Raw genomic sequence first — 16,418 nt, forward strand, 5'->3', positions numbered from 1 at the left:
GCAGGCCCATGGTCAAGTAGAGACGGTACTCGACATTCTGCCAATAGGTTGAATATTGAGATCGATGTATAAAGTTAAATAACCCATGGGCGGGTCTCTTGCGTAGTCACCTCCTCGTGGTGAGACCTGGTAATTGGCTTCGTTTTCCAAAAAATTAATCCGTTGATTAATCTTTGGAAAACGATACCAAGCTAAGAACTACGCACCAGTCCGGTTTGGATCTCCAAATGCCGCGAACAGAATTTTGGATGATTCAGACTGGGCTGCACCGTGGGACACCGTTGGACACCGTTGGACGACGTTGGACACCGTGGGACACCGTTGGACAACGTGGGACAGCGTAGGACAACGTGGGACAACCTGGGACAACGTGGGACAACCTGGGACAACGTGGGACAACGTGGGATACCGTTGGACACCGTGGGATATGTCTTGTCTCTCAAATCCATTCTGAGCCCATTCTGTATAATGGTACTTATCTGACTTGGAATCTAGTATAAAAATCGATTCTTTTTTTGCATTGAATCTTGTGGTTATTTTGTGCACGTGAGTGCGTTGCGTAAGTCCATTGATTCTTTGGAAAGATCGCGAACGAACGAGTTCGCTCCACGATTTTTCTTTCATTGTCTGTTTGTTCGGGCTTCTTCTTAGTTTCCCATTTTTAAGAGAAAATTATTTCGGTCATGTTAGAGTTTATAACTTTTTGATATATTCAAAAGTTTTGAGCCGCGAAAATAGAACGTTAAACAGTTTAGAACAATGACTCGAATGTCCCTTTTTCAGAACACGAAATTGTGTATGCAGTGTCAATAGGTTCGGTTAAATAAATTATTGTTTTATTTCCGATATATGAGATCATTCTCTTATTTCAAACGAATTTTTAATAAGTTATTTTATTGTTTCAAATTGAGTTATATCTCAATAATTCACTTATGGAATTCAATTTTTTTTTGTTGTATTATGTGTATTTGCTTCAGTTAACGTCATAAACTTGCAACATAGTAACAGTTAGATTCAAATACCTCGAAACAAGTATTCTTTAAACATATTTAGTGGCGAACTTTTGAATTCTTGCAAATATTTTCCAATATTTATAACAGGCGACTATAGTGTATTAGTGCAATGTATATTTCGTATTCTAATAACGAAAATTCACTGTATATATTCTAATTGCGAACAGTATAATTCTTGAAATCGATTGCATTGCATTCACGGTATTCGTAAGCATTTGTTTGCTATCGAGATATATCTCACAATTTTCAACTTATAGTTTCATACTTGTTCCAGTTTCTTAATAATAATTTTTAAGTGTAAAGAAATAGCAGTATTTTCTAAATAAACGTTCCATAGGAAAAAGGAGAAAATTGTCGAAACAACGTTTCGCTTCTTTTCCACCCCCCCACCCCCGCCCCTAAACTGCTTTATTTTCAGGAAATATTTGTGACCGCGCGCAATGCGGTTGTAGAGTCAGTGTTTGCCACGCAATAGTTTCTTTTCAATATTTTAAAATCACGATAGTTTTGATCAAATTCGATCTAATAATCACACGCGAAAATAATAAAATTTTATGAATCAAATTTGTACGCGATATTAGAGTTATTGTTCGCCGATCATAATTTAAGCGGTCGCGGTAACGTAGTCTTTTAGTTTTCTTTTTTTATATATTTATTTTTTTGAATATTCGTTTCCGGTATTAGAGTCAGTGCCTCGCTCAAGAGGATAAAGCCTCTCCAGGAGCTCAAGAATGTAAGTAGTTTTATATATTGTATTTCAATTTGTTCTATTTAGTATATTTTGTTTGAAATGTCGTTAATTTCAAAATAAAAATGATGGATGATTTAGAAAGCTGTAAATGTCCTTTTTAATTGAAATAAAGTCTTGAAGTCTTAACATTAAAGTACAATAAAACTGTCTGATACTCATAAAAAATCACTGAATATTTGTTCTCAAATTTTTATATTAGATTTCCAATTTACATATTTATTAGAATTTAGTCTTTATTATTGCTAAAGTTTCAAGTTTGTTATTATATATTAACGATATTAATGATATCTTATGTTTTGTTATAGATATATCACTGCTTCAACTCCTTCGTCTTCTTTGGGAATGTTTTAACAGTGGCTAAAAAGCCAAAAATGTAATTATCTTTACACATTGTACTTCAATTATGTATATTCTGTATATTTTTCTTTGATCACTATCAATTAAGAAATACAATTTGATTGAAAATTTAGGAGATTAGCATTTTCTGAGGTTATTCTTTCATTAAAATAAAATAATTATTAAAATCTTAATACCGAATTATGAAACAAATGACTAACATATTTCAGAAATCTTTAGATTCTTAATTCTTAGATTTTAAACTTTCATATTAGAGTTTCAGTTTTTACACTTATCAAAGTTTATTAGAATTTCAATCTTTATTATTACCAAAGTTACTAAAGTTAATAAACTTTCATTTTTCATTATCTCCAACTTTTTAAATAATCAGCAATCACTCATCGTGTTTTGTTCTGTAACAGATTTTTCGCAATCTCCATTTCCACCACTGGACTCTACACAGTTCCTGATGATATTCGCTGGGGTGGCGCAGCATCCACGATACGTCCTTTGTTTCTCCGCTTCGAACGGTGAGTCGCATGCATTTCTGTTCCTCCGGTCACTCAATCATGTCGTAGGATGAAAGGTCCGAATCGGCACGGGTGGTCGGTTGTATTACGTAGAATTTTTTTGCGAGCATAGTGACCGCGGGTATTTCTTATACCCGTGAGTAGTAACACTCATTTTTTGAAATTTATTAGTTTAGGATAGGTCTTCTCGCACATCGCGATTATAATAATTAGTTTTTTAATAATTAGGTTAAACATATACACTTGAGAATATATTCGTGTTAGTTATAAATATGCATGTTAATATTCCGTATGAATATTTGCAAATGGCAAATATCTACACGAATATATCTGTATGACACGAATATACTTGATCTTAAGCAATGAATTGATCGTGACAATCTTAAGTCACGTTCGTTTATTTCACTTTGGCTAGAACTTAAAATATGAGTTAAAATTCATTTTTTCCGTAAGAAAATGTGTGAAATTTTACGTGCAAGAAGACACTTCGCGACAGGCAGATTTTTTAATCAAAGCAATAATTTTGAACACTGCTTTTGCACTTTCGAGTATATGCTTTGATAAAGAGATCGCCTGAGATTATTTCTTTCTTAGTAATATATGTAGAGTCAATTATTCCATTTGATCGAGTCTCAGTCTTTTTCAATTAACGCTACCTTTTTGCAATATTAAAATTTTGTTCTAATTTATTATATTAATAAAGTAGAGTTACTTAATTACTATTAAATTAATAAAATGGATTTAATCAGATACAAAGTTGTAAAATATAAAATCAAAGAACGTTAGTCCGTTAAATAAAAATTACGCAAACTAATCATCTTTTTAGATCAGGATTTTCAGGTTTAACCCTTTCCGTGCCCATTGTCAGGATCTCATTCACGTGCCCAGGTGCTACTTGAATGGGAGAAAGACATTGGGCACGATGACCTAGAATTAAGTAATGTAATAATTTCTCAGCGACTGACCATGTGTTAGTGTATCGTGCACGACGTATTTTCCACATTATGTGTGTGTGTTGTTAGGTCGTGGAATTGCGTCGCTTTTTCTCATTCCTTAAAACATCAAATATTAAAAATGTCGAGACAGATATCGATTCAATTTACGTCTCGATACAATTAAAATTTCTGATAATATCATCCACGTGACTAAGTGTACTCTTAATATTGCTATCAATTGCAATTATAATTCCAAGTTTACTTATATCTATTTTAAAAATATAATTTCCTCAGACGTGTTTTATCACGTATTACGCAATGTTCACTAGCCTTCGTCAGTCGATTTCAGGAAAAAGGTACGTACCTTAGAGCATGCATGATATATTAAGCTCGGGTGTCGGAGGCGTCCCGGGACGTCCTCTCTAGTGTAGGACCTTTGCGCCCGGGCGTTTGTGTGAGAACCGTGGAGCGAGTGTGTTGGTGTGCCTGTTTTGCCATTTTTAAATATAGCGCTAGGTAGGATAGGTAGCATACTTTCCGGTATGTCTGTTAATTATAAGTAGGTAGGACCGGGCAGGTTGGCACAGTCTCTGGTCGGGTAGGCGCGTTTTCGCGTGACCAACCTGTTTCTGGAAATTTATTTGAAAAATCGACGGTGAAACTGGCACGAGTAGAGCATGCTCTCGTCTCTGGTTTTGCCTTTCGATTTTTCGAATTTCGCGGTCGCGGTCGCGAATGGGCTCGAAACGAACGTTTATTGCTCGAGCACGCACGTGCGAGTGGGCAACGATCACTGCTGTGATCGTTGGTCAGTCCATGTGCACTTCAATCAGCTTCCGCGGTTTATATTTTTATTTTACCTTTATAAGTTTTTTTTTTGTTTGCGATTTAGAAGTCTCGAGCTTAGATTTAAGTTACAGCGGGCATTGCGCCCGAAGAAGGAAGAGGCTATAAGCCGAAGAGGCCCGACAAACTGTCACTCAAGAGGGCAACTACTAATGGCTCCCCATCCTCTGGGTCATCCGGAGCATGGGAAGTCATTATCGTTACTACTTTGTCACTATGCTCGCTTTTAGTATTTGTAATAGTAGTAGTAGTAGTAGTAGTCTTTGTTTTTTTGGCCGATGTATATATCGGTCCATCGTCCCATTGGGCAAATCGCGATTTTTCTTATTAGTGTTGCGACAAATTAATTACGGGTTGTATTAGAGTTGCGAAATAATATCACGGCTTTTCATTAGTGTGGCGAGAAAATGATTACGGTTTGAATTAGAGTTGCGATAAAATGATAATCGCGTTTGCTTTAGAGTTGCGAATTACGTTATCGCGATTGTCTTTTGCAATTTTTAGAATTTTTTCTGTTTTTCTGTTTAAGTAGCAATACTAGGATATTTAAAGTAGCTTTTTCAAATAGTAAATAGTAATTTTCATTAAATTCACTTTAAGAATTAGCGTTGCGACATTGTTCCATCGCGAGTTCTACTTATTTTTCCTGTTAGCGTTGCGATAATGAATGATCGCGTTTTGTTAAGTAGAGTTGCGTACACAAACTGCCCAAACCCTCCGACTGCATTTGTCGGACACTGCTCCTGGATCACACGTACAGCCTAAAGAGCTGTACAAGTGTGATCGTTCATCTGCAACCTCCTAAATGGTTGCACTGCGATCTCTCGCTATTAGCGTTGCGTATTGCTTAAATACGAGTGCGTAGATTTATACTTATTAGCGTTGCGTATCAGATATCGGGAATTTTCAGATTTTTCTTTTTTTTATTAATGGTAGATTAATTGATATTGCAAATATAACGAAGCACTCGTCGCGTTTGATTTTGAGAATTTTCTGCTTCATAAATATTAGTAGTAAATTAGCGTTGCGAAACAAGAATATTCAGTTCCACTCTCGGCGTGTTGATCGGGTTTATATAGAGTGGAAGACGATCGAATTTTAGTAGCCCTTCTGGCCACTGCTTTGTTTCTTTTTCAGCGCCCCTTATTAATGCGCCCCTTATTACTACGTTTATTACTGAAAATACTGCTATAACATATATTCCTTTGTCAGCGTTAACGTTACCATGACTGCTAAAATACAGAACTTTATTACGAATGTATAATATATATATATATTTACATGTATGAAATTGTGAGCGATTTCATGCGCAACAAAGTATTATAACGAAATATCTTAATGTTGCTAGGAAGGCTGGAAATATTTTTTAAAATTTAATTCATTGCAATTGGAATTAGTGCTGGTGATTGTTCGTTCTTAGAACCATAACTTTTAGAATTTATTCGACCGCGATATTTTCACTTCAATCTTTTAACAGTAATGTAGAATTTTATAAATATTCGAATTTCATTTGCATGAAACAGAAGTTTCGTCACGAAACAAAGACATCGCCACGTTTGTAGCAAAAATTCTGCAAAAAATGACTTATGCACATACCTTTCGGTTTATTATGTTGCAAATCACTACGTTGTTGTAGAAAATAACAGATACTGTTAAAAGTTAAAAGATAAAGCAAGTGATTGTATAATAACCGGGGTTTCTCTCATCTTAGTTATTCCAAACGAACTTTTCAATTTTTAATTCAGTTTAAATTCAATTACTTAAAATTCTTGTTTCCAACGTAACCCTAGTTTCGATTAAAAGATACACACGATTCTCTATATTTGCTAAAATTTAATCAATAGTAATTTGATCTATAATTGACCATTATTAATAGTTTATTTTTCATAAAATGTTTCATAAAATGTTCTCGTTTTAAAGATGTCTGTTTCTTCCATATACCATAATGCAGTAAATGAGTTTGTTTCAGATTTATCAATTTACAGAAAATACGTTTCAGTTACATATATGAACATTTCACAGCATATTAAATATGTATGCTAGATGCCCAAATGATTTTTCTTCCATCGTCTGATTGTTCAGGCTTCTTCCCGTTTTCCCATTTTTAAAAGAAGAATATTGCGGTCACGTTGGAGTATATAACTTTTCGATATCTTCATAAGCTTAGTACAACGAGTCGTATGTCTCTTTTGCAAAACTCTAAATTGTATATACAGTGTCAGTACTTTCATTTCCTTTCTGTGGTTCCAAGTTAGACATATGTATCATTGATACCGAATGTTGCCAGTACGGTTGCGAATTATTGTACAATGTTTGTACTAATCGATGTACTTGTTTTCGCAGATTAATCAGTTGATTAATTTTCAGAAAACGACTACATTGATAAGTACAAACATTGCACAATAATTCGATACCAAGCTCAGAATCACGCTAATACAGTCCATTTTGGATTACGAAAAGCCACGAAGAGAATTTTGGATAATCTAAACTGGACTGCAACGTGGGACGACATTGGACACCGTGGGACGACATTGGACACCGTGGGACGACATTGGACACCGTGGGACGCCGTTGGACATCGTGGGACGCCGCTGGAAACCGTAGAACACCGTTGGTCCAGTGTAGATCACCAAAAAACGCGAAAAGAACTTTGGATGATTTAGACTGGACTGCAACGTGGGCCACCGTGGGACACCATTGGTTCAGCGTGGATCTCCAAATGCCGCGAAAAGAATTTTGGATGATCTACACTGGACTGCAACGTGGGACACCATTGGTTCAGCGTGTATCTCCAAATGCCGCGAAAAGAATTTTGGATGATCTACACTGGACTGCAACGTGGGACATCATTGGTTCAGTGTGGATGTCCAAATGCCGCGAAAAGAATTTTGGATGATCTACACTGGACTGCAACGTGGGACACCGTTGGTCTAGTTTGGATCTCCAAAAGCCGCGAACAGAATTTTGGCGGATCTGGACTGGGCTGCACCGTAGGACACCGTTGGACACCGTTGGACGACGTTGGACACCGTTGGACGACGTTGGACACCGATGGACGACGTTGGACACCGTTGGACGACGTTGGACACCGTTGGACGACGTTGGACATCGTTGGACACCGTTGGACACCGTTGGACATCGTTGGACATCGTTGGACACCGTTGGACATCGTTGGACACCGTTGGACGACGTTGGACATCGTTGGACATCGTTGGACATCGTTGGACGACGTTGGACATCGTTGGACGACGTTGGACACCGTTGGACATCGTTGGACACCGTTGGACATCGTTGGACACCGTTGGACGACGTTGGACACCGTTGGACATCGTTGGACATCGTTGGACACCGTTGGACACCGTTGGACACCGTTGGACATCGTTGGACATCGTTGGACATCGTTGGACATCGTTGGACATCGTTGGATATCGTTGGACACCGGGGGACACCGTAGAATGCGTGCGTTTTAGGCTTAATTAATCGTAAAGTAGATACCTATGTACAGTGCATTGTGAGCTCATTCTGTACAACGATACTTCTCCACCTTGGGACGAAAAAAGAATAATCTCGTCTCTCTCCAGTCGCTTACCACACTGGAGAAATTGTACTCGCGATTTGTCGGTTCGCGATCACTCAGTTCTTTCAAACTGTCGCGTGGCGTACTCGCTCGCGCGTATTCCGGGTGCGTGCGGGTCAACGTGCACTAGATAACTCTTTGGATTCGTAAGATGGCACAAGAACATCTTACTCTTGATGACTGCTCGACGTTTGCATCGCGTCACGGGAGTTGTCGTCGCGCCGGTAATGATTATGATTCTCTTGGTGATTCAGTCGTCGATCTGCAGTCCTGTCCGATTGGTACTTCGTTACTCGGTCAGGGACCTGCAATTTCACGTCCTCCGTAATCCTGCTCGGTCCCGCGAGGGTGGACCCCACTGTTCAGTTGAGGCCATGCCTTCGTAATCCTGTTCAGCGGCCCCTCTCCGGGTTCCACTTGTTCAGTTGGAGTGTGTTAAGTTGCCGGCCAATGTGCTGGATCGACGGCTGGATCACCAGTGGATCACTAGCATCATCGGTCGGCGCCATCGACCGGGACTCGTGTAAGTTTCGAACGGCGAAACAGGAATCGAGTTATGGTCAATACTTGGGCTTTCCGCTAATCCTTCGGGTTATCCGGTGCACGGGGGTACGTCGCGAAAGTTTGTGAGTTCGTTCGTTAGCTTCATTTTCTTTCATTCGTTCCAAGTTGTATAAATGTGTCTTTGATACCGAATGCTGCCAGTAGGGATACCAATTATTGTACAATATTTGTACTGATCTATGTAATCGGTGTGTGGGAGATAGCTGTGGCGTTATGTATGCTTTGCTCCACATTTGTAAAGATTCATGTAAGCGCTGCGTTGGAGATATGTGTTTCGCAGTTAGGGAACGAAACAACTATTTCTTTACGCAGGCCCATGGTCAAGTAGAGTCGTAACTCGACATTCTGCCAATGGGTTGAATGTCGAGATGGATGTATAAAGATAAATAACCCATGGGCGGGTCTCTTGCGTAGTCACCTCCGCGTAGTGAGACCTGGTAATTGGCATCGTTTTCCAAAAAATTAATCCGTTGATTAATCTTTAGAAAACGATGCCAAGCTAGGAACTGCGCACCAGTCCGGTTTGGATCTCCAAGTGCCGCTAAAAGCATTTTGGATGATCTGGACTGGACTTCAACGTGGGTCACCGTTGGACAACGTTGGACGACGTTGGACAACGTTGGACACCGCGGGACAGCGGGGGACGCCGTGGAATGCGTGCTTTTTAGCCTTAATTAATCGTAAGATAGATACCTATGTTAAGTGCATTGTGAGCTCATTCTGTACAACGATACTTATCCATCTTGGAACGAAAAATTGTACCCGCGATTTGTCGATTCGTGATCGCTCAGTTGTTTCAAACTGTCGCGTGACGTACTCGCTCGTGCGTATTCCGGGTACGTGCGGGTCAACGTGCACTGGAAAACTCTTTGGTTTCGTAAGGCGGCCCAAGCACACCTCAGTCTTGGTGACTGCTCGACGACTGCTCGTCGTTCGCACCGGATCGCGGGAGTTGTCGTCGCGCCGCTGATGCTTGCGAATCTGTTGGGGATTCAGTCGTGGATCTGCACTCCTGTCCGATTGGTACTTCGGTACTCGGGCAGGGACCTGTAATTTCACGTCCTCCGTAATCCTGTTCGGGCCCGCGGGGGTGGGCCCCACTGTTCAGTTGGGGCCATGCCTTCGTAATCCTGTTCAGCGGCCCCTCCCCGGGTTCCACATGTTCAGTTGGAGTGTGTTAAGTTGCAGGCCTATGTGCTGGATCCACGGCTGGATCACCAGCGGATCACTGGCATCATCGGTCGGCGCCATCGACCGCGACTCGTATAAGTTTCGAACGGCGAAACAGGAATCGAGTTATGGTCAATATTTGGGCTTTCCGCTAATCCTTCGGGTTATCCGGTGCACGGGGGTACGTCGCGTAAGTTTGTTAGTTCGTTCGTTAACTTCATTTTCTTTCATTCGTTCCAAGTTAGATAAATGTGTCTTTGATACCGAATGCTGCCAATAGGGATACCAATTATTGTACAATATTTGTACTGATCTATGTAATCGGTGTGTGGGAGATAGCTGTGGCGTTATGTATGCTTTGCTCCACATTTGTAAAGATTCATGTAAGCGCTGCGTTGGAGATATGTGTTTCGCAGTTAGGGAACGAAACAACTATTTCTTTACGCAGGCCCATGGTCAAGTAGAGTCGTAACTCGACATTCTGCCAATGGGTTGAATGTCGAGATCGATGTATAAAGATAAATAACCCATGGGCGGGTCTCTTGCGTAGTCACCTCCTCGTGGTGAGACCTGGTAATTGGCATCGTTTTCCAAAAAATTAATCCGTTGATTAATCTTTGGAAAACGATACCAAGCTAAGAACTACGCACCAGTCCGGTTTGGATCTCCAAATGCCGCGAACAGAATTTTGGATGATCCAGACTGGGCTGCACCGTGGGACACCGTTGGACACCGTTGGACGACGTTGGACACCGTGGGACACCGTGGGACACCGTTGGACAACGTGGGACAGCGTAGGACAACGTGGGAGAACGTGGGACAACGTGGGACACCGTTGGACACCGTGGGATATGTCTTGTCTCTCAAATCCATTCTGAGCCCGTTCTGTATAATGGTACTTATCTGACTTGGAATCTAGTATAAAAATCGATTCTTTTTTTGCATTGAATCTTGTGGTTATTTTGTGCACGAGAGTGCGTTGCGTAAGTCCATTGATTCTTTGGAAAGATCGCGAACGAACGAGTTCGCGCCGCGATTTTTCTTTCATTGTCTGTTTGTTCGGGCTTCTTCTTAGTTTCCCATTTTTAAGAGAAAATTATTGCGGTCATGTTAGAGTTTATAACTTTTTGATATATTCAAAAGTTTTGAGCCGCGAAAATAGAACGTTAAACAGTTTAGAACAATGACTCGAATGTCCCTTTTTCAGAACACGAAATTGTGTATGCAGTGTCAATAGGTTCGGTTAAATAAATTATTGTTTTATTTCCGATATATGAGATCATTCTCTTATTTCAAACGAATTTTTAATAAGTTATTTTATTGTTCCAAATTGAGTTATATCTCAATAATTCACTTATGGAATTCAATTTTTTTTGTTGTATTATGTGTATTTGCTTCAGTTAACGTCATAAACTTGCAACATGGTAACAGTTAGATTCAAATACCTCGAAACAAGTATTCTTTAAACATATTTAGTGGCGAACTTTTGAATTCTTGCAAATAATTTCCAATATTTATATCAGGCGACTATAGTGTATTAGTGCAATGTATATTTCGTATTCTAATAACGAAAATTCACAGTATATATTCTAATTGCGAACAGTATAATTCTTGAAATCGATTGCATTGCATTCACGGTATTCGTAAGCATTTGTTTGCTATCGAGATATATCTCACAATTTTCAACTTATAGTTTCATACTTGTTCTAGTTTCTTAATAATAATTTTTAAGTGTAAAGAAATAGCAGTATTTTCTAAATAAACGTTCCATAGGAAAAAGGAGAAATTTGTCGAAACAACGTTTCGCTTCTTTTCCACCCCCCCACCCCCGCCCCTAAACTGCTTTATTTTCAGGAAATATTTGTGACCGCGCGCAATGCGGTTGTAGAGTCAGTGTTTGCCACGCAATAGTTTCTTTTCAATATTTTAAAATTACGATAGTTTTGATCAAATTCGATCGAATAATCACACGCGAAAATAATAAAATTTTATCAATCAAATTTGTACGCGATATTAGAGTTATTGTTCGCCGATCATAATTTAAGCGGTCGCGGTAACGTAGTCTTTTATTTTTCTTTTTTTATATATTTATTTTTTTGAATATTCGTTTCCGGTATTAGAGTCAGTGCCTCGCTCAAGAGGATAAAGCCTCTCCAGGAGCTCAAGAATGTAAGTAGTTTTATATATTGTATTTCAATTTGTTCTATTTAGTATATTTTGTTTGAAATGTCGTTAATTACAAAATAAAAATGATGGATGATTTAGAAAGCTGTAAATGTCCTTTTTAATTGAAATAAAGTCTTGAAGTCTTAACATTAAAGTACAATAAAACTGTCTGATACTCATAAAAAATCACTGAATATTTGTTCTCAAATTTTTATATTAGATTTCCAATTTACATATTTATTAGAATTTAGTCTTTATTATTGCTAAAGTTTCAAGTTTGTTATTATATATTAACGATATTAATGATATCTTATGTTTTGTTATAGATATATCACTGCTTCAACTCCTTCGTCTTCTTTGGGAATGTTTTAACAGTGGCTAAAAAGCCAAAAATGTAATTATCTTTACACATTGTACTTCAATTATGTATATTCTGTATATTTTTCTTTGATCACCATCAATTAAGAAATACAATTTGATTGAAAATTTAGGAGATTAGCATTTTCTGAGGTTATTCTTTCATTAAAATAAAATAATTATTAAAATCTTAATACCGAATTATGAAACAAATGACTAACATATTTCAGAAATCTTTAGATTCTTAATTCTTAGATTTTAAACTTTCATATTAGAGTTTCAGTTTTTACACTTATCAAAGTTTATTAGAATTTCAATCTTTATTATTACCAAAGTTAATAAAGTTAATAAACTTTCATTTTTCATTATCTCCAACTTTTTAAATAATCAGCAATCACTCATCGTGTTTTGTTCTGTAACAGATTTTTCGCAATCTCCATTTCCACCACTGGACTCTACACAGTTCCTGATGATATTCGCTGGGGTGGCGCAGCATCCACGATACGTCCTTTGTTTCTCCGCTTCGAACGGTGAGTCGCATGCATTTCTGTTCCTCCGGTCACTCAATCATGTCGTAGGATGAAAGGTCCGAATCGGCACGGGTGATCGGTTGTATTACGTAGAATTTTTTTGCGAGCATAGTGACCGCGGGTATTTCTTATACCCGTGAGTAGTAACACTCATTTTTTGAAATTTATTAGTTTAGGATAGGTCTTCTCGCACATCGCGATTATAATAATTAGTTTTTCAATAATTAGGTTAAACATATACACTTGAGAATATATTCGTGTTAGTTATAAATATGCATGTTAATATTCCGTATGAATATTTGCAAATGGCAAATATCTACACGAATATATCTGTATGACACGAATATACTTGATCTTAAGCAATGAATTGATCGTGACAATCTTAAGTCACGTTCGTTTATTTCACTTTGGCTAGAACTTAAAATATGAGTTAAAATACATTTTTTCCGTACGAAAATGTGTGAAATTTTACGTGCAAGAAGACACTTCGCGACAGGCAGAATTTTTAATCAAAGCAATAATTTTGAACATTGCTTTTACATTTTCGAGTATTTGCTTTGATAAAGAGTTCGCCTGAGATTATTTCTTTCTTACTAATATATTTAGAGTCAATTATTCCATTTGATCGAGTCTCAGTCTTTTTCAATTAACGCTACCTTTTCTGCAATATTAAAATTTTCTTCCGATTTATTAAATTAATGAAGTAGAATTACTTAGTTAGTATTAAATTAATAAAATAGAGTTAATCAGAAAGAAGCAGCAAAGAACGTTAGTCCGTTAAATAAAAATTACACAAACTAATCATCTTTTTAGATCAGGATTTTCAGGTTTAACCCTTTCCGTGCCCATTGTCAGGATCTCATTCACGTGCCCAGGTGCTACTTGAATGGGAGAAAGACAGTGGGCACGATGACCTAGAATTAAGTAATGTAATAATTTCTCAGCGACTGACCATGTGTTAGTGTATCGTGCACGACGTATTTTCCACATTACGTGTGTGTGTTGTTAGGTCGTGGAATTGCGTCGCTTTTTCTCATTCCTTAAAACTTGAAATATTAAAAATATCGAGACATATATGGATTCAATTTACGTCTCGATACAATTAGAATTTCTGATAATATCATCCACGCGACTAAGTGTACTCATACTCTTAATATCGCTATCAATCGCAATTATAATTCCAAGTTTACTTATATCTATTTTAAAAATATAATTTTCTCAGACGTGTTTTATCACGTATTACGCAATGGTCACTAGCCTTCGTCAGTCGATTTCAGGAAAAAGGTACGTACCTTAGAGCATGCATGATATGTTAAGCTCGGGTGTCGGAGGCGTCCCGGGACGTCCTCTCTAGTGTAGGACCTTTGCGCCCGGGCGTTTGTGTGAGAACCGTGGAGCGAGTGTGTTGGTGTGCCTGTTTTGCCATTTTTAAATATAGCGCTAGGTAGGACAGGTAGCATACTTTCTGGTATGTCTGTTAATTATAAGTAGGTAGGACCGGGCAGGTTGGCACAGTCTCTGGTCGGGTAGGCGCGTTTTCGCGTGACCAACCTGTTTCTGGAAATTTATTTGAAAAATCGACGGTGAAACTGGCACGAGTAGAGCATGCTCTCGTCTCTGGTTTTGCCTTTCGATTTTTCGAATTTCGCGGTCGCGGTCGCGAATGGGCTCGAAACGAACGTTTATTGCTCGAGCACGCACGTGCGAGTGGGCAACGATCACTGCTGTGATCGTTGGTCAGTCCATGTGCACTTCAATCAGCTTCCGCGGTTTATATTTTTATTTTACCTTTATAAGTTTTTTTTTTGTTTGCGATTTAGAAGTCTCGAGCTTAGATTTAAGTTACAGCGGGCATTGCGCCCGAAGAAGGAAGAGGCTATAAGCCGAAGAGGCCCGACAAACTGTCACTCAAGAGGGCAACTACTAATGGCTCCCCATCCTCTGGGTCATCCGGAGCATGGGAAGTCATTATCGTTACTACTTTGTCACTATGCTCGCTTTTAGTATTTGTAGTAGTAGTAGTAGTAGTAGCAGTAGTCTTTGTTTTTTTGGCCGATGTATATATCGGTCCATCGTCCCATTGGGCAAATCGCGATTTTTCTTATTAGTGTTGCGACAAATTGATTACGGGTTGTATTAGAGTTGCGAAATAATATCACGGCTTTTCATTATTGTGGCGAGAAAATGATTACGGTTTGAATTAGAGTTGCGATAAAATGATAATCGCGTTTGCTTTAGAGTTGCGAATTACGATATCGCGATTGTCTTTTGCAATTTTTAGAATTTTTTCTGTTTTTCTGTTTAAGTAGCAATACTAGGATATTTAAAGTAGCTTTTTCAAATAGTAAATAGTAATTTTCATTAAATTCACTTTAAGAATTAGCGTTGCGACATTGTTCCATCGCGAGTTCTACTTATTTTTCCTGTTAGCGTTGCGATAATGAATGATCGCGTTTTGTTAAGTAGAGTTGCGTTCACAAACTGCCCAAACCCTCCGACTGCATTTGTCGGACACTGCTCCTGGATCACACGTACAGCCTAAAGAGCTGTACAAGTGTGATCGTTCATCGGCAACCTCCTAAATGGTTGCACTGCAATCTCTCGCTATTAGTGTTGCGTATTGCTTAAATACGAGTGCGTAGATTTATACTTATTAGCGTTGCGTATTAGATATCGGGAATTTTCAGATTTTTCTTTTTTTTTTTTTTAATGGTAGATTAATTGATATTGCAAATATAACGAAGCACTCGTCGCGTTTGATTTTGAGAATTTTCTGCTTCATAAATATTAGTAGTAAATTAGCGTTGCGGAACAAGAATATTCAGTTCCACTCTCGGCGTGTTGATCGGGTTTATATAGAGTGGAAGACGATCGAATTTTAGTAGCCCTTCTGGCTACTGCTTTGTTTCTTTTTCAGCGCCCCTTATTAATGCGCCCCTTATTACTACGTTTATTACTGAAAATACTGCTATAAGACATATTCCTTTGTCAGCGTTAACGTGACCATGACTGCTAAAATACAGAACTTTATTACGAATGTATAATATATATATATATATTTACATGTATGAAATTGTGAGCGATTTCATGCGCAACAAAGTATTATAACGAAATATCTTAATGTTGCTAGGAAGGCTGGAAATATTTTTTAAAATTTAATTCATTGCAATTGGAATTAGTGCTGGTGATTGTTCGTTCTTAGAACCATAACTTTTAGAATTTATTCGACCGCGATATTTTCACTTCAATCTTTTAACAGTAATGTAGAATTTTATAAATATTCGAATTTCATTTGCATGAAACAAAAGTTTCGTCACGAAACAAAGACATCGTCACGTTTGTAGCAAAAATTCTGCAAAAAATGACTTATGCACATACCTTTCGGTTTATTATGTTGCAAATCACTATGTTGTTGTAGAAAATAACAGATACTGTTAAAAGTTAAAAGATAAAGCAAGTGATTGTATAATAACCGGGGTTTCTCTCATCTTAGTTATTCCAAATGAACTTTTCAATTTTTAATTCAGTTTAAATTCAGTTACTTAAAATTCTTGTTTCCAACGTAACCCTAGTTTCGATTAAAAGATACACAGGATTCTCTATATTTGCTAAAATTTAATCAATAGTAATTTGATCTATTATT

This window comes from Bombus affinis, chromosome 11 (genome assembly GCF_024516045.1).
Source record: "Bombus affinis isolate iyBomAffi1 chromosome 11, iyBomAffi1.2, whole genome shotgun sequence".
Classification (NCBI taxonomy): Eukaryota; Metazoa; Arthropoda; class Insecta; order Hymenoptera; family Apidae; genus Bombus; species Bombus affinis.